The sequence below is a fragment of the Pezoporus wallicus genome, unplaced genomic scaffold (genome assembly GCF_028554395.1).
Source record: "Pezoporus wallicus isolate ANWC-B61680 ecotype Strahan unplaced genomic scaffold, APGP_CSIRO_Pwel_v1 contig_227, whole genome shotgun sequence".
Classification (NCBI taxonomy): domain Eukaryota; kingdom Metazoa; phylum Chordata; class Aves; order Psittaciformes; family Psittacidae; genus Pezoporus; species Pezoporus wallicus.
The window spans coordinates 6,617,916-6,645,578 of NW_026635704.1; the positions used below are offsets into that span (position 1 = coordinate 6,617,916).

The 27,663-nt window shown below is 39.1% G+C and overlaps 1 protein-coding gene across 4 annotated transcripts in view; it reads left to right on the forward strand.

The window, feature by feature from the left end:
• Window positions 1-27,663, forward strand: part of DLGAP1 (DLG associated protein 1) — a 405,562-nt gene that overhangs the window by 102,632 nt on the left and 275,267 nt on the right. Inside the window, exon 1 of one of the 4 annotated variants that reach the window (XM_057397550.1) lies at window positions 15,806-15,826. The exons of the other annotated variants lie outside the window; for them this stretch is intronic. The gene's annotated coding sequence lies outside the window, so the exon portion shown is untranslated. Of the gene's footprint in view, window positions 1-15,805; window positions 15,827-27,663 lie in introns of those variants that run through there. 4 annotated transcript variants of the gene reach the window in all.

Below are 27,663 nucleotides of genomic sequence, written 5' to 3' on the forward strand. Positions count from 1 at the left end.
TGTAGATGGTGTTTGCTAAGGAAAATGGTTTAGTGCTATGAATCATTTTATTAGAATTGTATCATTTTTCTACAAGGGAAACTCAGAGAATTGTTCATCAATATGGAATAGCATAAAATGAAATCCAATTTCTTTTTTTTTCTTATCATTAGATAAAATTTCACTGTTTAAAAAAGATGTTTTTCAGTATTTCTGTTCATTGAGTCATACTTGAAGTGACTTATCTTTTCCAGTTTGTGCCCTTCGCTGTTTGCTTTGAGGCATTTTTACCACAGATAATGTCACATTTTAGTTTAACTTTTTAATAGGATGTTATTATGCTGATAGTTACACATCATATTTTTAAATCCCTTACTGGGTCACTAAATTGATGTAGCTCAACAGCAAGTCATTTGGGAGTGCTGGTGTGTTCTTGAAACCTCCCAGACTGAGGAAATGAATTTACAGGTAATTTGCTTTTTCACTTGTATTTCCTAACCAGTACTTTAGACAACGTAGTGTAGTGACTCACCACACACACAGTTTTTCATTTTATATCATTTGATCAGGCAAGCTGCTTTTACTGATAAATAGTATCCAGTGCACTAATTAGCCATATCAGTGAGAGCTGGAGAAGTTCCAGCTGCAGGGGATTGGTATAGCAACTATTTCTTACCTGGAGGATGTCCAAGCAGATCTCGAACTATGTAATACAAATGGTCAAGATCAGTCCATGGAACAGTACAAGTTGATTTTCAGTAAGTGATTGTTAATGGAGCTGTATTTTAGAACCTAAAAATATGGTATTTAAATTGGCCATCATCTGTTATGGAAAAGAACTATTTTTTATATCCTCAAATATTTAACAGTCTGTGACTCAGCCAATTATCATCTGAATCATTTTGTTTCATGTTGTATCCTGGAACTGTAAAACTTAAGGAAAATTGTGCAATTTTAGAAGAAGAATGCAAGAATGCATCTTAGAGGAAGTGCTTCTCTGTGGAATGTGACTCCTCAGTTTGTGCCGTTACATAAACTCTTTGTCTTAAGGACGCTCTGTTCCGTTTATCAGCACACCTGAAAAATTACTTTCATGTGTTGTATCTTCAGAGGTACTTGCCAACATTCAGGATATCATATTGTTCACTGAATATGTTTTATTCTGGTTAAATTAGTCATTATTCACCAGATTCCTTTGTTACTTTTTTTTCCAGTCCATCTCTTTTCCTGGTGCCTGAAGGAGTACAAAAAAGGTATCCCTTTCCTTGGCAATTGCCAGCATTGTATTTACATTACTAAATTGCTATCAGTTTCTGTAGCTGCAGCTCTGGAATGCTGTTATGGCTGTTAAAACAGTATTGATTCATATGCTTGGGGCTTTTCACATGGTTGTGAAAAGGCCTAACTTCTAGCATAGCTTATTTATCCTTTTTTTTAGCTGGTTCTAAACCAGTTGTATCTTGATTAATCCAATGTCCATATCTAAATCTGATGTCTCAAAATAGAAGTGGAGGTTTTATTTAATTTGAGCTTACAGTGTCTCTATAGGCTTTGGTGAGATAGAAACTAGTGAATGGATGCAGTTTCAAAAACAGCCTGGTAGACATTGCCCCATAAGTCTACTCTTATAAATCATATATACCTGCAGTCGTTTTCCATACTATTGTTAAATGTCAGTATTTGTAGTGAGAGGTTAGGGTTAAGTTTTAAACTTGCAACTTTAAACTTCAGGACACTGGCTGCAGTTTGTACTGTTTTCTGTATAATACCTTTTATGTATTTTGGTATTGTGAAATATTAGTAGCAGCTGTTGGAGGTAGGAGAATAGGGCTATCAGCACTGGCAGGTCGTCAAAGATGCTTTGTCATCCCATGCTGTTGGAACAATTGCTTTCTGTCCCTTTGGTTATAACAGGTTGTCTCTGCTACCAAATGAAATGTTTATGGCTCTACTCGGCACATGGTTGGCATGGTTGGCACATATTTACTTTAGTCAGGTGATTTGCCCTGTTGAAATCAGTTAGTGTTTGGATGCTTAAAAGTGACATTGTATGTAAAACCATTTGACAGACTGTTACCTAAGTTAAAACTGCCTGATTGTGAATACATAAGATTGTGGTTAGAAAACCCTTGCTTGTTAAGCTTCTGCATGTACTATTTATTTTGGGTAGCTGCAGCCTATATGTCACTTACCTATACAAAAAAGCTGCACAAAGGCATGCCTAGCTTATTGAGTGAAAAACTGGTGTTTGATATGCTGTATGGTAGGTGGTGTCTTACTGTTGCTGGCCAGATGCAAAAAAAAAAGATGAGTTTGGTACGCTAGAGGCCAAACAGTCTGAGAATGTTGGTTGTCTGTTACCACAGACTGGAACTATGGTAAAAAATATCACTGCTTGCATATTTTCTCAGTAATCTAATTTTCTATGAACTTTAATTATTTAATTTGATTTACGTCATTTAAATAATTGGAAAACATCCTCTTGCTCTCTCCTGTAGATGAAAATTCACATCCTTTTACCCGGTAGCTAAACATATTTTTTTTTTAGTAGAGAATATTTTATATATCTTACTTTGGCTTCTTTATTTGTTCTGTCTATAAGAATCCTATATGCATAATTAGCATCAATTGTATTTCTATATTTCCTTCGATATTTGACATATGCCAAGTATGACCAATGAACAGTAGCTCTGTAAATAAATATTTGTAGAGTATTACCACTTAAAAGCAAAATTTAATATTGATTTTATTGTTTTCTTTATATTTTCTCTTTAAGTTGCATTAGATTATACTACATTTCTTTTTTTTTTTTGTAAATATTTCCTGTACATACAGCCTTTCATGCTTAGGCATGGAAGCATGATGTATTTTTTTCTGATCTGAATACATAACCTTCTTTGATTTCATTGGTAATTGAGCAAGTATCTTTAAAGCTTAGACAATTTTAATCATTTATAGATGTAAGAAGGGACTTTAGGTGACCGTGTCTGAATAAGTGGATCTTGGAAATGCTTTATCAACTTAGTCCACTAAGAAAATACACACATAAATGTAAATATATATCCAATCACAAAAATTATTCACACACAGAGCAATAATCATATGTATTTTCATATGCACATGTATGCATAAATACAGAACATGCAAAAATCATCTGAAAATAGAAGAAAAAGGTAGTTTAGGAGCAGAGGAAGATCTGAAATGGTAGGAATATATGTCATGCCATTTCCTGACTTAAAAAAAAAAATAAAAAACAAAAAAAAATTGAAAACAAACCTCACTAATACCATGATGCAGAATGTATTGATACCCAGATGTGTGATAAACTTTATACTCCTTCTCAAGTACTTGCTACTAGAGCTTACAAAGTGGTTTTTGCAGTAACTTGTCCTGTGTGAACTAGCCACTAGAGGGGGAATGAGACAAGTGTTTTGTCATGAAGTTTTGCAGATACTTGGTTGCAGAAGTCTTGAGATTCTAGAAAATATTCAAAATTTTTAGTCTCTGTAGAGTATGGTCTTGTGGCTGCTCATCTGCAGTCTTGTAACGTTGTGTCCTCAGGGTCTAATCCTTATTGCAAATTCACAGAATCCCAGAACAAGTTAGGTAGGAAAGGACCTCTAGAGGTCAACTGGTCCAAATACCCATGCCCTCAAAATGAGGTCAGCTTCAAAGATAGAGCCAATTTCCAAGACTGAGTAGGTTGCTCAGGCCTTTGCACAGGCAGGGTTTAAGGGTCTCCAAGAATGGATATTCTACAGCCTTTCTAGGCAACCCCTGTTTATATGGAATAGATCAAAATGAATTAATGGAATGTCTCCAGGAGGCTGAGATACACTGTAATGTTATCACAGTATTTATCTTATGTTGTTTTTTTTTTCTGTGCAGAAGTCCACCTACTTCCCTGGTCACAAGGTGAAGTGATACATTTCCCTATTTTCCATTCTGTGTAGTCAAGCAGAACATGTATTTCCAGGCAGTAGGAAATCTACTTAGGGCATAAGTTTGGGCTAATGCAAGAGTTCTCTGGATTTGACACATAAAGGCATATAAAAATGCTGTTATTTAAGCATAATTTCTAAACATGCTTGCAAAAAATTGCTAATATTTCAAATCATGATTCAGTCACATTACATTAGTGATTTCAGTAATTCTGACACATTTCTAAGGTTCTATTGAGATGACCAGATAAATCTTTTAATGTACTTCTCACTTGACAGTCTACGGCATTGAGTCCTGAGCCAGGCTCTTTCAGCACAAAACCTGTTTTGCCCTATAGTCTCAAGAAGATAGAGGATGAGGAAGACAGGCAAAAGAAATTCACTTTTTAAAGTGGTTTAAAAATCCCTTTTAAAAATGAAAATAAAATAAGTAATTGCAGTGATGCAACAGAAAAGTAAAATACTAAAATTGTCATATTCTGCATATACAACAGCTATATTAGTATTGTAGTCTGCAATCCAGAGCTCTGGACACAATTACAAATTAAAAAGTAGGTATAGGAATGGAATTAGGTGGCATCTTTATTCAAGTCTGTAAAACTTGACAATGTGCAGAATAAGGAAGAAATGAAATACTGTAGGTAACTGAGTAAATGTACTTGTCAGCAATGACAGCAGTGAGAGCTAACTTAAGTGATGACATAGGAATGATGCAGAATTATGGGAAAACTATTATGTTAGCACCTATCATTTGTATTTACTGTTACTTCTACAGACATTCCTATGTCAGATGACACCAAGCTGATTGGTGCAGTTGACATGCCTGAGAGATGGAATGCTATCCAGAGAGACCTTGACAAGCTCAAGAAGTGAGCCCATGTGAACCTCATGATGTTCAACAAGGCCAAGTGCAAGGTGCTGCACCTGGGTCAGAGCAACCCCTGGTATCAATACAGTCTGGGAGATGAGGGTATTGAGAGCAGCCCTGCAGAGGAAGAATTGGTTCTGGTGGATGAAAAGCTAGACATGAGCCAGCAGTGTGCACTCACAGCACAGAAAGCCAACTGCATGCTGGGTTGTATCAAAAGGAATGGGTTGAGGGAAGTGATTCTGCCCCTCTACTCCATTCTGGTGATACCCCAGCTGCAGTACTGCATTCAGTTCTGGGGTCCCCAACATAGGAAGGACCTGGACCTGTTGGAGTGAGTCCAGAGGAGAGCCACAAAAATGATCAGAGGGCTGGAGCTTGACAAGCTGAGAGAGCTTGGTTTGTTCAGCCTGGAAAAGAGAAGGCTCAGGGGACACCTTATTGAGGCCTTTCAGTACTTATATGGATCTTATAAGAGAGATGAGGAGGAACCTTTTAGTGGGGTCTGTTGCAACAGGACATGGGGTAATTTTTTAAACTGAGTGTAAATTTAGACTAGCTATAAGGAAGAGAGTTTTTACAATGAGAGTTGTGAAATGCCAGAACAGGTTGCCCAGAAAGGTGGCAGATGTACCATCCCTGGAAACATTCAGAGACAGGCTGGATGTGGTTCTGAGCAACCTGATCTAGTTGTAGATGTCCCTGCTCATTGCAGAAGAGTTGGACCAAATTAAATTTTAAAGGTCCTTTTCAACCCAAAATATTCTATGATTCTATGTTACTGTTGTTCCTGTGAGATACACATGCAGGTAGCTCACATCACTTATATAAGCAGCGTGAGCCCTTCATCTGTGGCTACATTTACTTCTCAATATGTACTTCTATCAGTTTGTACTGTGGGTCCACAAACTTGGCAAAACAAGTCTGAGCTGCAGAGATTTTAATTTTTTACATAAATAGGTTTATGTTGAAATGATGCTGGATTCTTTGCCCTCATAAGATCTAAGATAAATATGATTCGGTATTTTTAAAAAGTTAAATGTGCACATAGTAGTATCTCTCTTCATAAGACTTTCAAGGTTATAGTTTAGGAAAGCATTTATACATCCAAATTCAAAAAAAAAAGAAAAATGGTTAAGGACTTGCTGTAAAGGAAACTTTCTTATCTTAGGGCCATGTCTGCTTTTGCATCTTGAAAGAACTACTGCTCAATACTTCCATTTTTCAAAAAAGGGGTTGTCATTCTATTTTACAGAGGGCAAAAGTGGAGCAGAGAGATGGGAATTAATTTGCACACTCATATAAAATAAGACCTTTACAAAAATAGACTATTAACCCATATTATGTCAGTTCCATTCTTCTAATTTAACAACTAAATGCATTTCCTCTTTTAAAAGGCATTAAACTTGTATAGATTCATCTTTTAAATAAAACTTTTAAAATATTTGTGATAAAATACTTCAATTTACTTTTTTTGTCTCTGGCAAATATTATTATGTTCTTAAGTTCATTTTTTGCATATACTAATATGCTTAATACTATTTCAGCGACAAGCAAAGAGTAATATTGAGCATTGCTAGGCTCCACTTATATAAAGCTTCATATGAAACGTGCAGCGATTAAGAGAGAAAGCACTGTGGGAATTCAGACGTCATACTTAAAAAGTTGTTCAAGAGAGAGAAATCCAGGGAAATCTTGAACTAACATAGTTTTCTCGGTGTCATTCGTGTATTCTAAAGAGCCTTCATTTTACATTGTCTCTGCTGTTTACATAGAACATCTGAATTAAAAATACTGCACCTTTTAGCATGTCAGTTATAGTGAAACTATTTTTACCCCCACAAAAAAAATCATTTGCCACATATAACTCTTAGATATTTTAGGTCAAAACCTCAATTGTTATCAATCAAAATGGAGTTGTAGAAATATATCTCCTGGATGCCTTGAATTTCATCTGGTCAATGTTTTCCATGTGTTAATCAAAGCACAGTATGCAGCTGTTATGCTCATATTATTTCACTAAGTTCTTGTATCACTACAACAGTGATGTCATCAGAACAGAAACTGCTTCTCAGGGTAATATTTCTTACTATGAAGCTGTCCAGATTTATGCTGTTTACTGATTTAGGTAATAAAATTAAAGACTTACAGAGAATATAACATTAAGGTTGAATAAGGAAGTCATATCAATTTTGGAGAAACTTGCTTCTGGGAAGCTGTGATTATATTTCCTGTTTATCATGCCAAGTCTTATGTTCAGTAATGGTCTGTTGCCAAGAAAAAGATGAGCAAAAGTCACTCATACTGAAGAACAAATACTGAAATGTACAGCTCAGATGGTAGTGGTGGCTTGAAGGTGAGGAGCTATAACTGGTAGTAGTATAACTGGTATACAGGAAGGCATTCCAGCTGTGTCCCAGCATCCTGCTGAGTGAGACTAAGGAGTGCATCTTTCCGCCTGCCCATCTTGCTATGTCCTGCTTTCCATGGGAAGAAATCCTCTTGGATGATTGGGTCAGATGGGAGCCATTACTGCTGGTAATAGTAAATGTAACCAGAAGCCCAAAATGGGGAAAATCTGGGGTTCAACCATGCTAGAACTTTGCTTCCTAGATTTTCTTCTGAATCATTTCACAATGAAAATGGAGCTATGACTGATGCCTTTGTTGGCCAATTCCCTTTTGTTGCCATACTAAACCTTCACATGCAGTTCAGGGCTGTTTATTCCTCTTAGTTTAATGTATCCCATCTTGCAAGTTTCCTGAAATAGCCTTGGAAAAGAAATTAAAATCTAGAATGACTTTTTGCAATGTGGAAGGTAATGGCTATTAAAAACTGACTGACAGGGTGCTTTCCTGCCTGTTGTCAAATAGAAATAGAAATTAAATCTAGCAGAGTTCATGAACATTACTACACTAAGGGTCTCTCAATCAGTAGTAAAGTAGATAGGAACTGTCATGCTCATCTGCAACAGACACTGCAATCTGATTATATAAATTTGCTTCAGCCTGCTTTCTGTGAAGCAGTCTAGTCCTCATCAGATTCATGTGCCATTGCACACCTAATAACACAATTGCATTTAAAGACTTTCAAAGTTCAACTTGGGCTTCCATGTTTTAGTATATACTGTCTTCCCTGTTTCAAACTGAACTGAGTTTCATTACGTATTTAAGGTTTTGCTCAGTGTCACTAAAATGCTGGTCTTTGTAATGGTGAAGGAGGTTTAGTGGATCATTTAAAATTACGACATTCTGAAGCATGAAGTTTTCCAAGTTTCTGAATCTTCTGTAAAAAGTCACAGATACATACTTAAGGATGGCAATAAAATCTTCTTTCCCCATCATGAGCATTTAACTCATCACAATTTGTCCTGATCTATGTTCCTAAATGAGAGGCACTCTCTTTTTTCCCTTAATCTCCCATAAAGGAAAGATTTATTTACTGAAGAAGCATATCGGTGAATAAAGAACTGACTGGATGGCCACACACATAGAGCTGTGGTCAATGGCTCAATGTCCGGCTGGAGACCAGTAACAAGTGGTGTCCCTCAGGGATCGGTGTTGGGACCAGTCTTGTTTAACATCTTTGCCACTGACATGGACAGTGGGATTGAGTGCACCCTCAGCAAGTCTGCTGATGACACCAAGCTGTGTGGTTCGGTTGATATGCTGGAGGGAAGGAATGCCATCCAGAGGGACCTTGACACACTTGTGAGGTGGGCTGATGCCAACCTCATGAAGTTTAACCATGCCAAGTGCAAGGTCCTACACCTGGGTCGGAGCAATCCCAGGCACAGCTACAGGTTGGGCAGAGAAGAGATTCAGAGAAGCCCTGCAGAGAAGGACTTGGGGGTTGTTGCTTGATGAGAAAATGAACATGAGTTTGCTTCAGTGTGCGCTCACAGCCCAGAAAGCCAACCATAACCTGGGCTGCATCAAAAGGAGTGTGACCAGCAGGTCGAAGGAGGTGATCCTGCCCCTCTCTGCTCTTGTGAGACCTCACTTGGAGTATTGTATGCAGTTCTGGTATCCTCAACACAAGAAGGACATGGAACTGTTGGAACAAGTCCAGAGGAGGGCCATGAGGATGATCAGGGGAGTGGAGCACCTCCTGTATGAAGACAGGCTGAGAAAGTTGGGCCTGTTCAGCCTAGAGAAGAGAACGTGGAGACCTCATAGCAGCCTTCCAGTATCTGAAGGGGGCCTATAGGGATGCTGGGGATGGACTCTTCATTAGGGACTGTAGTGTGTAGTGATAGGACAAGGGGTAATGGGTTCAAACTTAAAGAGGGGAAGTTCAGATTGGATGTAAGGAAGAAGTTCTTTACTGTGAGGGTGGCGAGGTACTAGAATGGGTTGCCCAGGGAAGCTGCGAATTCTCCATCCCTGGCGGTGTTCAAGGCCAGGTTGGACAGAGCCTTGCGTGAGATGGTTTAGCGTGAGGTGTCCCTGCCCATGGTAGGGGTGTTGGAACTAGATGGTCTTAAGTTTCTTTCCAACCCTAACTATTCTGTGATCCTATGATTCTATATCAACTTGAAATAACGCACTGAAGAACTCACAAATCTATGATAATTTTCAGAAGGTAAAATAAGCAATTTGTCTCCCAGATATTGCTAGATCAAGTGGAATTAGATCCTTTAGGCTATAGTTCCAAGGTGACTGGCAAATATAAAATTTACCATGATTTTAAAAGGGGTTTAAAACTCTTGGGTTGCTTCAGTTTTTGCATAACCAAATTGAGCTAAAGTCTCCACTATCAAATTTTTATCAGGAGATTCTAGGCTAGACTGTCAACATTTCACGTGTATCCTTTCTTTATTTTGGAAACTGTAGTTGTTCATTTCTTTAGTTTTATACCCTGATGTAAACCTTTAGAACTGGGAATTTAATGGTGCTTATTTTAGCAGCCTAATTTCTTTCTCTAGAAGCACTATCAAGCACTTATATTCTTTGCTAACATTAAGCAATAGATTGTTCTGCTTGTTCTGTGGCAACGTGAAACTAAAAAGCAGCTTTACAAGCAGCTGCACCAGTAGATTAAAAGCAAATGATGCAATTTTCTGATGCAGTTTCAATCATGTTGAAAAGCAAACTCTTAGTACTTGTTGTAAAAGCATTTAATATAATTTAAAAGACAGCAAACAGAAATAGTGTGGTTTCTTTCTTCAGGTGAGCTCAGTTCCTGCTTCTGAACAGTGCTAAAAAAATGACCTGAAAATAACTGATTCAGTAAAGCGGAAAAGTCTTATTAGTGACCTGAGCTTCTATGGCAGCTCTGTGCTGGCATTTGATCATTCAACTGTAGTGATCCACACAGCTAATTTAGTGTGTTTCTTCATTCACGTCACAGGAGACTAAGTGAAAGTCTTGACCAGTGCTTGCCTGCATAGGAAGACTGAACTAATCCGTATTCCTTGAGGGCAAAGAATAAGGTCCTGGCTTGTGACCAGCCTTGTTAGCAACAACAGGTAAATTCTCAATGTAATTTGAAATTCAGAAATTTTAGGGATGGGAAGAGGGGAGGTTATAAGAAACATTGTACAGCTTCCTGTTAAATGAGAGGAAGGCATTAGTCCAGTCAAACCCTTCTAGTTCAAGAAACTTTGTATTATATAAAAACATTTATCATCACAGTTTATTTTTACAAGATAAGTTGTCTGGCAGGAACACAATTTTTTTTCAGTGAAGCAAGTGAGTCATTCAGCTTTAAAGACAAATTTAGTTAGGGGAAGAAAGAATTGAAAAGGAAGCTAGGTAACAGCAAGCAATTAAATACAAAGAAAAGTACCTAATAGCAGAGGTTTGAGAATAGTAGTGCAGCTGCCAAATGGCTTTACTAAAACAGTTTCACATTACTACTATTAATAATACAGAAAAAAAAAGGAAAAGATACTCCCATATTGCTTTCTCACATTTCTGTAAATTCTCTAGAGCTGTTGTAAAAGTCTTTTGTGCAAGTAGTTTATTGAAGATAGCCATTTATATAGTAGTTTATTGAAGATAGTCATTTATGGTGACCGTTCAGCTGAACTACTTTGTCGTGCAGTAGTATGCTGCTACAATGATACTTACTGGTCATTAACTAAGGAGACACTGCAAATGTGATAGTAAAAATGCAAGACCCACTGAAAAGTCTAGTGGAAAGTACTGTAAGAGAGAAGAAGAAAAAGAAACAGTTCTTTGTAAAACTTTATCAAGTCCTTGCATTTTTCCTCTTTTCTGCTCATATTTCCAGCCTCAATCCCATGTTTAATGCTTTTTTGTCCATAAATCTTCTTTTTCCTATGTTTCTAGCTGACACGTGGTCACAGTGTGTGTAGACTCTTCCATATGATCACTCCCAAACATTTTGTAAAACAGTGAGAATAAATTGTCCCTCATTTCCTTTTTCCTGACTATAAGAAGGAAAAGGAGAAATAGGTGAAAAGAAAAAATATGAATACTGACATAGAGTTCTCCAAGGAAACTTTGTGACCTGATTGTTGTTGATGTCCTTTTTCTCATTCCTTAAACATTTTGTGTTTAAGATTTCACTACATCATGATGAAATTATACTGGTGTGTTCTTCAGACCAAGAACTATTGCTTGTAATTCTTGGCACATTTGGAGGTAATTTGTTTGAGTGATAGCTGTAGTTGTATTTTGTGTCTAAAAATTGCTTAAATTTGAATCACTGCTTTTGTAGTTTTTACTGTCTAGGGTAACAAAAATGGAACAAACTTCCCTTGATAAGGTGTTCTGTATTAAAACTGTGTCACTGATCTTAAGAAAAAGGTTATTGTTCTTAATAAAGGAGCTTGCAAGTAGTCTGGGAAGTATTTCATTAAGCACATAGCAAAAAGCTATTAATATTCCTTTGTCTTCCTTGACAGGTAAATTTTATGTCACAGCAAGTACAATACTCTTCTTGAGCTTCTTTAATGATAAATATTTTGAGTATTACAGAAAGTTTGGTCATTTGTTCAGATATTTTACCTAGGCTCTGGCCTCTTAACAGATTGAAGGGTAATGAGAGAACCAAAATCTGGCTGAAGCATACTGAATGACATCTTCTTATGGAGAGAGGGGAAAATAAGTGTAAAGCAATCTTCTTTTTAATGATTGTTTAGCCATTTTTCCTGGGATTGAAGCCTAAAAAGAGCAATTTTGGTAATTTATTGATGAAATAGGTTAACAGAACATTTTAATGTGTGCCTGTGCTGTAATAGCTTTGAATGGTAAATGGATGTTTCAAGACTAGATCTGTCAGATGTGGAAACTTGGGCAGATGCGGTGTATACCAAAACCTTTAAAGATGGAAACACTATATAGAGGAGGATTAGCAAATAGACTTTTTATCTCAAACTGCTAGTAGCCTTTCAAAGGTGAATAAAATTCTCTGAGATCAAGCCACAAGACTAATATTAGATTACTTGGTTTTCAGATGGTAAAGATGATTTGATATTATTTATGGAGCATGTGTCTCCTGAATTATTAGGTATAAATGTTAACAAAAGATTCTATTTGTACTGAAAAATCCACATCTTGTCACAATAAGAGTGCCATCCAAAATTCCATATGAATGGATAGAAAACAATTATTTTTGAAGTTGCTGAGCTGCAGAATAAAATAGAATCTTGCTGATACGAGCAAATTCTAAAGATTCTCTACAGAAATTCACATGGAATTTTGGTTTTGTCTTTTTTTAGATGGAACCAAGACAGTTTTCCAAACATGTGTTCCATCATCCAATAAAATACTGGTTTACACCAGTGAAAATGACTTGGAGTAAGAAGCAGGTGGAAGCTATGTTGCTTCTTCCCACAGAAAGCACGTCACTATTCTAAATGAAAGCTTATTTTTTATTTTAATTTTTCCTTTGAGGGGTTAATACCAAATGAAAACTATGAGGAAAAGACACACAGGAACCAGTCTGTAGCAGAATTTCTCAGTCCAGCCTGGAAACCAGGACTCAGCTGCAGCATCATGTCTACAAACCTGATGTTTATGGTGATGTGGTTGTGTGCTGTGAAGGTGTTACTGAGCAGAATTCCTATCACTCATCCAAAATGGTAACATTGAAGGTGAGGAAATGTCCTAAATTGGAAGGACAGACTTACTCAAATGAGTCTTCTTTTCAGAGCCTGAATACTGGAGGGCTTCTCAGATAGCAAGGTTATGCCTTAATGTCTGCCTTAAGAGCATTGTACATAGTAAAGACCTTTGATTTTATGGGTAGTTTCTTTCCAATCCAAGAACTTTTCTTTTCTTTTTTTAGTCAATACTGTATCTGGGCAAGTATCTTCCCTTTTTGTGCTACTGCTTTTTTTTTTTTTTTTTGTGAGGAGCATTTTCAGAAACATTTTGGAAATCCAAGTATAAATTCAGTAGAGTAGTTGAGTGGATCATCCTTATCCACATGGTCATAAAACCCCTTCAAAGAACACATGCTGAATAATGAAGTGTGACTTCCTTTTGCAAAAGCTGTGTTGGCTGTTCCCCAATACTTTATATTTTTTCTTTACATCCACTACTTCAGTTCTTTACAGGTCTGTAAAATTCTCATGCAGCCTTTGAAAGTCGATGTCATATGTGCCATATTCCAGGCACTACCAAGGCCATGCCCCTTGCTGTACATTTCCGTGTTCCTACATCTCTGAAAGTATTTCAGTGAAACCAGTCATTTTTGATGTCTGCAATGCTTCCATAGTAGTCATCTGCCTTCCTGAAAACATGCAGAAATTTCCCTTTCACAAACACTAGCATGATAGTCTGTGCCACTCCACAATTTATTTGTTATCACCAGGTTTCCGGTGTGACACATCACACTGATTTTGCTGTTAAAATATGTCAGCAATGGCTTCTACTCTGTAATTATGTAAAAATTGAGCTATTTACAAAACAGGTTTGTATCTATGTGAGTTTGTGTGCAAAATTAGGATCTTAATTTTCACCGGTGTGTCTAAACCAGTGTTGCTAGGAGAGGGGACGGCAGTAGTTTCCTTCACAGGCACCCTCTTTTGTGTTGACTGAGTTCTTAAAGGGATTCTGGAGAGGGACTCTTCATTAGAGACTGTAGTGACCGGACAAGGCGTAATGGGTTAAAACTTAAACAGGGGAAGTTTAGATTGGATATAAGGAGGAAATTCTTTCCTGTCAGGGTGGTGAGACACTGGAATGGATTGCCCAGGGAGGTTGTGAATGCTCCATCCCTGGCAGTGTTCAAGACCAGGTTGGACGAGGCCTTGGGTGATATGATTTAGCGTAAGGTGTCCCTGCCCATGGCAGGGGGGTTGGAACTAGATGATCTTAAAGTCCTTTCCAATTCTATGATTCTATATTAAAGCAGTCAGTTGTTTGCAGTTGTTTGACATGTACAGGGTTAATAGCGATAGACAAGACAGAAGAAGCCTAACAGCTTAGTAAAGTGTGCATCCAGTTTGTGTTACCGATGGTTGTGGTGGGAGAGGGAATCAGTCGCATCTATACTGGACTTCACTGCAAAAGAATAAACATGGAGTGCTACTGTGCCTGTATTGCTGCACCGGGCAGAGATGTACCAACAGCAGTGATAACAGGTGTAATAAAAACTCAGATTTTCATGAGAATTTGCTAGAACAAAAAATAATTTCCTAGTCATAGCAGCAAAAATTACTCCTGATGAAAAGGGAAGTGTAATTGCAGTTCACTTGCCAGTAGGTGGAGATTTGGGGCACTGTGATGCTTTGATGTTTCTGTATGTCAAAAAATTAGATGAGTATGCTTTGGTCAGGTCATTTCTGTAGCTAGTAAAATCTTATCTACCATAGTAGATCAAAGGGAAACATGCTTGTGCAACTACTGAAAATTTGTGTTTTCTTAGGTAATGATTATGCAGTTATTATATACTGTATTATTTTCTGCCAAATATGTGCTGCAACAATTATAGAATCATAGAATGGTTAGGGTTGGAAAGGACCTTAAGATCATCTAGTTCCAACGCCCCTGCCATGGGTAGGGGCACCTCACACTAAACCAAGTCACCCAAGGCTCTGTCCAACCTGGCCTTGAACACCGCCAGGGATGCAGCATTCATAGCTTCATTGGGCATCCTGTTCCAGTGCCTTGCCACCCTCACATTAAAGAATTTCTTCCTTGTATCCAACCTTAATCTCCCCTGATTTTTAACCCATTGACCCTTGTCCTATCACTACAGTCTCTGAGGAATAGTCCCAGTCCTTGCTATTCAGCTTTACTTAAGGGCTGATCTTTTATAGAAAGTTTTTATTTTCCTGAGTAGTATTTATTACTTTAATCCTGGAAATACTTATTTCTAACTAAAATGAAACCTGGTGAGTTAATTAGTTGATAGCAAGTTTATTTGCTGTCCATTTAAATAAAATGTGCCTTATCAGTTCTTAGTCTTGAGACACACTTTTGAGAGATAAGTGCCTGTGTTTAAATTACAGAAGGCCTCCTAAGGGTGACTTAGGTTATGTAAATACTGACAAGTGTACTCCTCATTACTACAACATTAATGTCTGCCCTTTCCCTCCTTTATCAAACCCCAACATGCTGTCTGCTTTCAGAGGTGTACATTTGCTAAGCACAAAGATGGGTTTGCAGTAACGTTACTTCCCTCTCCATCTGTACTGTCTTATATTTGTTGCTATAAGCAACAGTCCTTTGAATTGCTATATTTATAAAGCTTTGAAATAGGACAGATTGGAGCATACAATCTTTGCAACAGGCCTGTTTTCTTCACCAAGAAAAAAAAAAAAGTGGTCTGTGGAAGGATATGCTCCTTCACCTCAATTTACAGTAGTCTTTTTTTCCCTCCAAAAGCCCAGTGTTTGTTTGCCCTTTCAAGGACAGTCTTTTTAAAACTGGCGAAAGGAGGAGGCTGTATGTTAAAACTCATTAAACGTGTCAGCTGTGATAATCTATTGTAGAGGTCTTTTTAGCTCTGTATCCTCATCATCCATGTTAGAATGTGGGAACATTGGCATTTTTTCTCACATGAAGGAAGTTGAAGTTTCGACAGAGTCCTTATAAATTCAAATTCAGATGCTATTGAGGTAAGATCTCCTTCCATTTAAGTTTTATACTTTCAGGGAAATTATCCTTCCCTGAAGCGCCAGCAGTGAATGTGAATGACTCTTAGGTTTCATTTGTTCATTTAAAAAGGAGTTCAAGAATAGCTGCATTTTCACTGGTGGTTGTGTCAGCTTTTTATGCTATAAACAGGCAATTCAGCTATATTATAAGAAAAACTAAATTTCTGATGGCTTCTGGGGGTTCTTATGAAATTCTTTTGCTTTTCATTATCTTTCAGCTATGGGTCATAAATTGCAATAACAACAGTAGTTTTTAAAAGATGTTTAACCGACTTGTTTATCTAGAGAACAATTTAGGAATTGGGAAGCAGCAGCTGTCTCTTGACTGGAGGTACAATTCAGGAGAATATAAATATCTCAAAATAGTCAGAAAAAACACTTGACTAATTCTATAATGTCCAGAGGATATGATTATCCTGAAACATCTCCAGAAGGTCTATTTATGAAATCATTACATATTTATATTTTTACCCTTTCTTGACTTGTTCCAGATATATTATTTCAATATGAGCAGTACATGCAATTATGAATTTGTAATTTTAAGATTCATATTTATATCTTGAATATGATTATATTTAAAATGATATTGTAAATATTAGTACGTATGTAATTTTCTTTAGAGGGGACACTGGGCTTGAATACAGTAAAAACAGGCATGAATTTTTATTTACTTTGTCATGGAAAGATAATTTGAATTTATTTAAGCACATTGATTTCAATGCAAAGTGCAAAAGAATATAAATGTTACAAAATTATAAAGAGACAGTGAATCATCCCTTTAATAAATTATAAATTACCCATTTTTACTATGGTAGACTGTAAGTTTGTTCAGCCATTATAAAATGTTACACCTGTTCAATACAATGAAAAAACAGCATAGTATTTCAAAGAAGCTTTTCAAAAGACTGTAAGGGGCAATGAATTCAGTTATTTTTACTTCAGAGATTCTATATGTAAAAGAAGACTTTAGCTGAGAGATCATGTTATCTGTAATTGCTTCTTATAAGATAAAACAAGTAGCTAATTCTTTTTCTGATATAGCAGGTTTTCTTTGTCATGCAGAAGAGTGTGTAGTTTGGATGATGTTTAGTAAAATAAAGTCAAATATGCTTATGAATTTTGGCTGCTCCCCAGCCTTTTTCTCTCAAAAAGGCCTGTTTTAAAAACAAAAGAAAATGTCAACAATGAAGAAATAATAAAGAGAAAGGAGCTCAAGCTAAACTGCATTTTGTGGGTAGGATTAGGGAGTGGGTACAGGTGCAACTGAGTTGGCAGGTCCGACAGAAAGGTACTCACACGCTGCTAAGGGGAAGCTGCAGGTGGAAAAGCTCTTCAGCCTCATTGCTACTGCTGGAATGTTCATTTGTGTTCTTAACTGAGGAATCATCTGTTAAATAGCAAGGATAGAAAGACTTTAAAGTGAAGTCTCTAGTAACATTCATGCATTTCTTTGCTGAGGGTGGGTAGGGAAGAGAGAAAGATACATCTATTTCTCACTGCTCTGAGCTTGAAGGAGGGTACAAATGAGTATATCTGAGTGAGCAGTTCCTGACCCGGGCAGATTCCTACTCTGCAAGGCCTTCTTGGAAATTCTGGTACATGAATGATATAGACTTACCTGGTTTTCTTCCCCCGTGAGTTCCCGAAACCATATTTATTGATGCTTTGGTTTCTGATGAAATTAAGATTTTGTGATTGTCCTATCTTGTTGATGAATAGTATGTATAGTATACGTAGAAGGGTCCTTCTGGAATGCTAAGGGATGTATGGGGTACATCACAAAGAATGCACAAGTTGGAAAATAAAATCTCCCATTCTTTCACCTACTGCTCACATCTGACAAAAACATACTTTAGTCAGTGAGCTACAGCAAAGCATTTTCTGTTTTCCTGCAGGGTTCTCCTGAGCAGGATCTTATCTGTTATCACAGGGAATTCTGAAGTGCTTAACATTTTTTCAGGGCTCCTTCCACTAAACCTGATCCAACTGATCCAACATCAGTATAATTTCTCCAACTGCAAATATATGATCGTCTGCTTAAGAACTAACATAAATAAATGTTATCAACATGGAGTTTGGAACATAGCATGTCTAGCTATATCTTGTGTTACCAGGAGTAAACTGCTTACTGTATCCAAACTAGCTCAAAAATACCTCAGTTGTGTTGCAGTCTGTAGCACTGACTGCAATCTAGACAAAACCAGTAGCAAGTTTTTATACAAGTTCTAGAAATTTTGCAGTTAAGCAGTTCTGAAAATATGAGTTTACCCTAAACTCTCTGACCCAGGTGTAGGACCTTGCACTTGGCATGGTTAAACTTCATGAGGTTAGCATCAGCCCACCTCACAAGCGTGTCGAGGTCCCTCCTGATGGCATTCCTTCCCTCCAGCATATCAACCAAACCACACAGTATTCCTGCTATTGTGTTCCATTCTTCTTTTAGTTCCAGCCTTTCTCCCAAAGCCCTATTTTAAGCCAGTTATGTTTCTACTGCCATTTCGTCCCGCATCATTGCTGCTCTTTCAGCTGAAACACAGCACAAATCTTTCCGTCTCAGGGACTCCTTTTTATATTGTTCTCTGCACCAATATTGACATATTGGGCTGTGTACTGGCAAAACAACCAATGGAGGAGAGTATTCTAGGAAATGGATTCAGGTTGGAGGTTTCTTTATGTGTGTGTGTCAAGAAAATATTTGTATATGAAAGCAAATGGCATGCATAGGCAGTTACAGCACTCAAAACATCTCACAACCTTGCTTTGGGCAATATGGTTCCACATGTGTATGCACTTTATGACTCTTTCTGGATATATATTCCTCTGGAAATTGTAAAACCTGCTCCTTCAGCTGCTGTCAGATAACAGAGAGTGTTGCTCTGTCAGTAACTAAATGTTTTTAAAAGGCAAAATAGAGTTACTTTTCAACTGTGAAGACAGAAAGAAGAAAATGGAACTTGGAACTGTGGCATTTGAACTATTGATAGTAGTATTCATGAAGGCGAGTAACGTTCATCATAAAGCACTTAAAATATCTAATATTGCACAGTGAAAGAAGACAAAGTAAAAAGGCATTTGTGTTTTTTCAACAACATTTCCTTTTTCTCCCAGAATAAGTGTAGCTAGGGATGAAGTGGTAGTCAGGTGTTAATGCGTGTTAAGAATTTAGGTTATCTGAATGACAATCTATGTAGACATGCAGGATACTCTAACAATAGTAAGAAGGTTAAGAAAGATTCCACCTCCTTTTCTAGGGAAAGAAAAAGAACTTGCATTTGTTCCTAGAGAGTCATATCATCTGATAGGGTTCTTTTTGTTTTTTTTAAGCTACCAAAAAAGTAGGGAGGAGAGATCAGAAGATGTATCTTTTTTAGGCATTCAAATAAGGCAGCTTTCTAACAGTGATCTCAGTTGAATTCAAGTGGAACGTAAACATTTCATCTCTTTTTGGTACATCTTGGAACATCTTATCCTACTAGTCTTGCATCGGCCTCTAAATTTTTTGAAAGGCTTTCTAGGCATCTAGGCTTTCTGCTAAGAGGATAAAGACATGGTAAAAACAAACCTCTTTCTATAAACCATGATCTATTCTGAAAGTTAACATTATGAAATTACAAACTATCTCAGTGGCAAAGACTTTCTTCTGGCCCATATTCTGTTTAGGCTGGCCATTTATGGACCTTTAAAAGTAAAAGGGGACCACTCTTTTTTAGAACTACCTAAGTACTGTTCTGTGTATAGTGAAGAAATATTTTACAAAATACACTCTGACGTACTGATTTGGTCTAATGATGCAATTTTTCTTGACCTTTTTGTGTGAAATTTATTTTAATAAGGAGCACACGTACACCATTATCTATGTGAAAACCCTACCATCTAACCCACCAAGGACAATAGCTTGGTTGTGCAAAACAAAATTAACTGAAAATATCTGACAAATATTCCTGCAAATCTGATTCAGCCCTGACTGAATTCTGTTTCTTATCCATCCCTTCATCTTGCAGTCAAAGTGAGCTCTGTTAGGAGAGTTCAGCTGCATCTGGTATTAAAGCATTTCCTGCTTCAGTAGCATTTTCCCCTTCATTTTGTGGCTTTCTTTTCTCAAATGCCTATACTGTGAACTGGGGGTTTGTTTCATTAATACATTGCTATCAAAACAGACTCCTCACACTCTTATGGTGCTGCTATTTAATGCAGAGGTCACTGCAGTATGTGGGAAGTCCAATCAGTATTCAGAGACATTGTATAAAAGAGATGGTCTGACCATGGAGAATTGTTAAAGAAATGAAGTCATTAACAGAATCCTTAAAGAGCTGCAGTCCATTCCACCATCCCCAAACCCAGCACATACCTGCCTCCTGTGACAAAAATAAGTATGTATCTTATGAATACATAGACCCATCAGCCAGTTCTGTACAGGTCTCTGGATAGTTAAAAGAAGGTAAGATGAATCAGTAATTGTTTTGTAACCAGTAAGATTAGAATTTCTGACCTCCTTTTGTGTGGCTGTCTGATACTCATAGAAAGTGAGTAATTGTCAAACTGTGTAACATTTGCAAATTGTGAAAACACAAGCAACATGGGAAAGGGAAAAGTAAGAAAATTATTAATCATCCTTCACTGCAAAAATTTGTTCCTTCTGGTGATGGTGGGATGCAAACCACTTGAGTCTGAAGAGTTTCTTAATCTGAGACTACATAAACTGAGAAACATGGAACTGTCCTACTACAGGAGGCTCTATCCCACCAGTATAACCTTTCAGAGGCAAAACTGCAATGTGGTTTTTCCAAATACACAGATTTCAAGGTCAGAGTCATTCATGTACATGCATGTAACTAACTTAAATATTAAAAGGACAGTTAAAATGGAGTGAAAAGAAATTCTTTATAGAATTTAAATAACTGTGATTTGAAGACATACAGGTTGTGCAGATGCTCTGTAGGATATAGAGGACATGAGGGCCCTGCAGCTGACATCAGATTTCAGAGAATCAGTGTTTAACTGGATGGTTAAAAAAAGACTAACTGCTAATATATTTGTGCTTCAGAAAAATTCAAGTTAATGCTATTTTGCATAATAGATGCTTGCTTTTCTTGGAAAAAAAATGAAATATACAGTGTTATTTTTGTTGGCATATTTATAACTTCTGTATCTTATAACATGATTTACTTCATCTGAAAACTGTTTTAACCTTGTCAGTATGGTTGTAGGCAATAATTAAGCATAACAGTATTCCAAGATCACACTGAACAAGTGCACAATGGGAATTCCTTCTTTTTTGCACTGGGGAGAGACCTAACCCACAAATGCATAGAATATTTCTGTCAAGTTTGTTGCAAAGGTGGTACATTTGCTTGCCATGCTGATAAGTGACTTCTGACACAAGCACCAGCCCTATAAACGCCATCCTCCTTGTTATTGTGTATCATTCCCTCAGCTTTTGATTACAGTCTTAATAGCTTTCACTTCAGTATTGCCAATGAAATAGCCAATTATGGCATTTCAGTTCATTTCTAAGTATGGAATGACACATTAATGAATTGGCTTCAAAACAGGTAAAATCCCAGTTCAGTCTTTTTACATGCAAAATCCTTTATCCACCAGGATTTCTGTGTTCTAGTGTTTATGATCTCAAGAAACGAGTCATTTTCAATAGTTTTCTGGCCATCACAAGTTCAAATTTGTCAACCTTTATCTTTTCTGCCTTCAAAAATTGAAGAAAGGGTGGAAAATGTGACTATAGAAAAAGAGCTTTGAATGTTGATAGTGGGCAAAGAAGAGGTATGAAAGATAACAGCTTGCATAAATGGGGTATGTTGGCTGTACATCAGTAGTTCAGTCTCATTTGTTAGCTGGACTTTTGGGAACTGAGGTAAACCATCTTCCTACTGCAAGGTACATGGTAGCTGTTCTGTGACATGGATCTTCTTTGACTTTCTTGGCTTTGATATTTTTGAAGATATGGTACTAGGGTACACTAAGGTGAAAGCAAATCACGGTGAAGTCATTTGGTGAAATTCTATTTTACCAAGTTTGTGCAATTGTAGTAGCTATTTCATTACAAAAGTGATATATAATGCATGCAAATTATACACAGTGATGTCATGACACATCCTTGTTTTATACAAGAATTGCATTAAAAATCTTCAGCTGTCACTCATTCTGGTTGCAAAATCAAAATCAGGCTTACAACTTTACTGCCACAGGTTACTCAGAAAAACTCTAAGAAACTAAAAAAGACATTAAATCATACTTGTTTCTTGAACAGAAAAACAGAATTCATTGTAGTTGCATGAAAAATCAAGGCTTTTTTTCTTTGAAGTTTTGATTTCCTGGTAACATTTTAAATAGCAAGTATTGTCTTCTTTTATAATGCTGCCACAACATTTTTAAGTACCATGTGAAGTAGAACCATGGAATCACAAAATGGTTAGGATTGGAAAGGACCTTAAGATCACCTTGTTCCAACCCACCTGCTATGGGCAGCGATGCCTTTCACTGGACCAGGTTACTCAGAGCCCTGTCCAACCTGGACTTTAATGCTGCCAAGGACGGAGCACTCACAACTTCCTTGGGCAGCCTGTACCAGTGCCTCACCACTCTCACAGTAAAGAATTTCTTCCTTATATCCAACCTAAATCTTCCCTGATTAAGTTTTAACCCATTGACCTTTGTCCTATCACTACAGTCCATGATGAAGAGTCCCTCTCTGGATCCTTGTAGGTCCCCTTCAGATACTGGAAGGCTGCTATGAGGTCTCCATGCAGCCTTCTCTTCTCCAGGCTGAACAGCCCCAATTAGTAGCTCAGTATAATTCATTCAGCATGCAGTGTAGTGATTTGAATTTTCACAAGAACCTTTCGTTTCTTCGAGTCTTTACACTTGAGTCATCACTTTGTGTTTGGCTTTCTATAAGAGGAGCTTCAGTGGAGAAGTCTATGTCAGTTTAAATGAAGGCTTCTCCCATCTGAAGTTTTCTTTGCAAATCACAGGCTAGGTTTTATGAATGGACAGTCATTCTGCTCAAGCCATGTCTATAATATGTCATACTGTGAGTTTTGAGTGCCATCATATTTAACTGAAAACTATCATGCAGTGATGGATTCTGCATGACAGTCAGCTGCTAAATACCTAGACAGTCATAGTTTTTCGAGGAATGTATTTCCCAAAAGCAAGCAAGCACGTGCATTTGAAGTTTGTATTACAAGTGGCTGCTATAACAGAAAGTTATTCAAGTGCTGGAGCACTTAAGCATTATATTGTTCTGGTATTTTGTATTCACTAACCTAGAATGAAAGCATCTCTGATCCAATGTCATCATTGGTAATCTGGCAGACAGAGCAGACAGAAGCCAGTGTTACAAATCAACAGTGCAGACGGCAAAAGAACAAAGTGAACATGTTTAAACATTCAGCCAACATTATATGGAGACAGTGCCAGAGGCATTTATTACATATTTTCCCAGAACATTTATTAATAACTTCCTCAAGAGCTCATGTTAAAAAAAAATCTCTGAATTATCCATCTTTGAATATGTTATTGAATGAATAGAGAGACGTAGACGGACCGATCGACCAGATAGATCATGGTCACAAGAAGATCAAAACCTGTAGTGAGGAATAACGTGGGTACCCAGACTGAGCCTTCCTGCAGACATGCGGCCGTGCAGGTCTCTGGCGGCAGTGAATGCCTGAGCCCGGCACTTGTACTGGAGAGAGCCGGTGACACCGCTTGTGTGCGGTGTGGGCGAATAAATGATCTGCTCAGGCAGGTGGCTGAACTGAGGGAGGACGTAGAAAGGTTGAGAGACATCAGAGAATGTGAAAGTGAAATTGATTGGTGGAGCCACACCCTAAGGCAAGGGCAGAGGGAAGTGGTTGAACAAGTGATGGATCCTCTTCCCTCCTACCATCAGATAGAAGGAGTGAACTTAAGGGACAAGGAGTTATGGAGGGAGGTCCCTCCTCGGAGAGGTAAGCAAAAACCCTCGCAATCCCTTTCTCCCTCCCAGTTGCCCTTGAATAACAGGTACGAGGTCTTGGAACTACAGGGCCAGGTTAATGGAGATGGAGGGGTAGATCCATCTAGTGAGTCACCTAGGGCTTGTCACTCACCCCCATGTCTTAGAACTTCCTCAACGAAGAAGAAAAGAGTGACTCCCTTCTGAGGGGAACAGAAGGTCCCATTTGTCGACCAGATCAATCCCACAGGGAACTCTGATGCCTACCTGGGGCTCAGATTAGAGATGTTAAAAGGAAATTCTCTGATCTGGTGCAGCCCTCTGACTACTATCCGCTGCTGGTTTTTCAGGTTGGCAGTGATGAAATTATTACAAGGAGGGCAAGGGCAATGAAGAGAGACTTCAGGGCCCTGGGATGGCTGGTTAGAGGGTCTGGAGTGCAGGTGGTGTTTGCCTCCATACCTGTTACAAGCAAGGGTGAAGAGATAAATAAGAAGAGTCTGCAGATTAATGTATAGCTACGTGACTGGTGCCAAAGGCAGGGGTTTGGGTTTTTCTGGTTTTCTGGTGGCAGGTGGGATACACTAGTCCCAGAGGGGGAAAAGGTTTTTGGGGCAGGAGTTAGCAGGGCTCATTGACAGGGCTTTAAACTAGATATGAAGGGGGAAGGGGAGATAACTGGGCCTGTTAGGGACAAGCCCAAGAGAAACATGCTAGGGCTTGAAGGATGGTGGACTAGGGAGAACTCTCAATTTATTGTTTCATTTGAGGGAAAGGGTAGTTGTTTAGACCCTGTCCCACAGGGGAAAAAGGGTACCAGGGCAAGAGTTAGCAGAGCTCACTCACAGACCTTTAGGTTAGATTCAAAGTGTGAGGGGGTTGTAGCTGGTTTTGAACTAGTGGGGCAATGTTCTAGTATTAATGAAGACCAGAAGGCCTCCCGCCTCCCAAGGGTGCCACTAGTGTGCTCAGCTCGCTCCCTGAAATGCCTGTACACCAATGCATGCAGCGTGCGGAATAAACAGGAGGAGTTAGAAGTCTGTGTGCAGTCTAAAGGTTATGACCTGGTGGCAATTACAGAGACATGGTGGGACAGCTCACATGACTGGAATGTGGTCATGGATGGCTGTGTCCTTTTTAGGAAAGGTAGGTCAGCAAAGCGAGGTGGTGGAGTTGCTCTTTATGTGAAAGAGCGACTGGAATGTATTGAGTTCTGTCCAGGGGCAGATGAGGAGCAAGTGGAAAGTCTGTGGGTACGAATTAAGGGACAGGCTGGTACGGGTGATACAGTTGTGGGGGTCTGGGGGTCTATTATAGACCTCCTGATCAGGACAAAGGAGTTGATGAGGCTTTCTACAGGCAATTGAAAGCAGCCTCACAACGACATGCCTTGGTCCTTATGGGGGATTTTAACTACACCGATATTTGCTGGAAGATTTACACAGCCAGTCATTCACAGTCTAGGAGGTTCCTCCAGTGCATTGATGATAACTTCTTAATGCAAATGGTGGACGAACCAGCTAGGAGAGGAGCGCTGCTGGATCTGGTACTCACCAACAAGGAGGGTCTGGTTGAAGTGGTGATGGTCAATGGCAGCCTGGGCTGCAGTGACCATGAGATGGTGGAGTTTAGGATCTTGTGTGGGAGGAATAGAATACCTAGCAAGGCCACAATTCTGGATTTCCGAAGGGCCAACTTTGGCCTCTTCAATCAATTGCTAAGGGAAGTATCATGGGAAAGGGTACTAGGTGGTAAAAGGGCTCAAGACAGTTGGTCAGCATTCAAGGACCACTTCTTCCAAGCTCAGGATCAGAGTATCCCAATGGGTAGGAAGTCAAGTAGGGGAGCCAGGAGACCAGCATGGTTAAACAAGGAACTGCTGGGCAAACTCATGCAGAAAAAGAGAATCTATGGATTATGAAAGGGGGGGCTGGCCACTTGGGAGGAATATAGGACAATTGTTAGAGAATGTAGGGAGGCAATTAGGACAGCTAAGGCCTCCTTGGAACTTAATCTGGCAAGTCAGGTTAAGGACAATAGAAAGGGCTTCTTCAAATACATAGCGAATAAAACTAACACAAGAAGCAGTATAGGCCCACAGCTGAATGAGGTGGGTGCCCTGGAGACAGAGGATATAAAGAAGGCAGAGGTGTTGAATGCCTTCTTTGCCTCTGTCTTTCCTCCTGCAGACTCTCCCCGGGGGACCCAGATTCCTATTGCCCCAGAAGGAGTCAGGATAAAGGAGGAGTTTGCTTTGGTGGATGAGGATTGGGTTAGGGATCAGTTAAGCAATCTGGACATCTATAAATTGATGGGTCCGGATGAAATACACCCGTGGGTGCTGAGGGAGCTGGCGGAGGTCATTCCTGGGCCACTCTCCATCATCTTTGGTAAGTCGTGGGAAACAGGTGAGGTGCCTGAGGATTGGAGGATGGCAAATGTCACGCCGGTCTATAAGAAGGGCAAGAAGGAGGACCAGGGTAACTATAGACCGGTCAGCCTTACCTCCATCCCTGGAAAGGTGATGGAACAACTTATTCTTGACACCATCTCTAGGCATATCAAGGATGAGGGGGTCATTAAGAGCAGCCAACATGGCTTTACCAAGGGGAAGTCATGTTTGACCAACCTTATAGCCTTCTATGAGGAAGTAACTAGGTGGATGGATGATGGTAGAGCTGTAGATATGTTTTTTCTTGATTTCAGTAAGGCATTTAATACTGTCTCCCACAGCATCCTCATAGATAAGCTAAGGAAGTGTGGGCTTGATGATCAGGTAGTGAGGTGGATCAAGAACTGGTTGGAAGGAAGAAGGCAGGGAGTTGTGGTCAATGGGGCAGAATCTAGGTGGAGGTCTGTGACTAGTGGAGTCCCTCAGGGGTCGGTGCTGGGACCAGTGCTGTTTAATATTTTCATCAACGACCTGGATGAGGGAACTGAATGTACCCTCAGCAAGTTCGCTGATGATACTAAACTGGGAGGAGTGGCTGACACACCAGAGGGCTGTGTTGCCATTCAGCGAGACCTGGACAGGCTGGAGAGTTGGGCAGGGAGAAACTTGATGAAATTCAACAAGGGCAAGTGTAGAGTCTTGCATCTGGGGAAGAACAACCCCATGTACCAGTACAGGTTGGGGGCTGACCTGCTGGACAGTAGTGAAGGGGAAAGGGACCTGGGGGTCCTGGTGGATAGGAGGATGACCATGAGCCAGCAATGTGCCCTTGTGGCCAAGAAAGCTAATGGCATCCTAGGGTGCATTACAAAGGGTGTGGTTAGTAGGTCAAGAGAGGTTTTCCTCCCCCTCTACTCTGCCTTGGTGAGGCCGCATCTGGAATATTGTGTCCAGTTCTGGGCCCCACAGTTCAAGAAGGACAGGGAATTGCTTGAAAGAGTCCAGCACAGAGCCACAAAGATGATTAAGGGAATGGAACATCTCTCTTATGAGGAGAGGCTGAGGGAGCTGGGACTCTTTAGCTTGGAGAAGAGGAGACTGAGGGGTGACCTCATCAATGTTTACAAATATGTAAAGGGTGAGTGTCAGGATGATGGAGCTAGGTTTTTTTCAGTGATGTCCAGTGACAGGACAAGGGGCAATGGGTGTAAACTGGAGCATAGGAGGTTCCACGTGAACATCAGGAAAATTTTCTTTACTGTGAGAGTGACAGATCACTGGAACAGGTTGCCCGGGGGGGTTGTGGAGTCTCCTACGTCGGAGATATTCAAGGCCCACCTGGATAAGTTCCTGTGTGATGTACTCTAGGTTACCCTGCTCTTGCAGGAGGGTTGGACTAGATGATCTTCTGAGGTCCCTTCCAACCCTTGGGATTCTGTGATTCTGTGA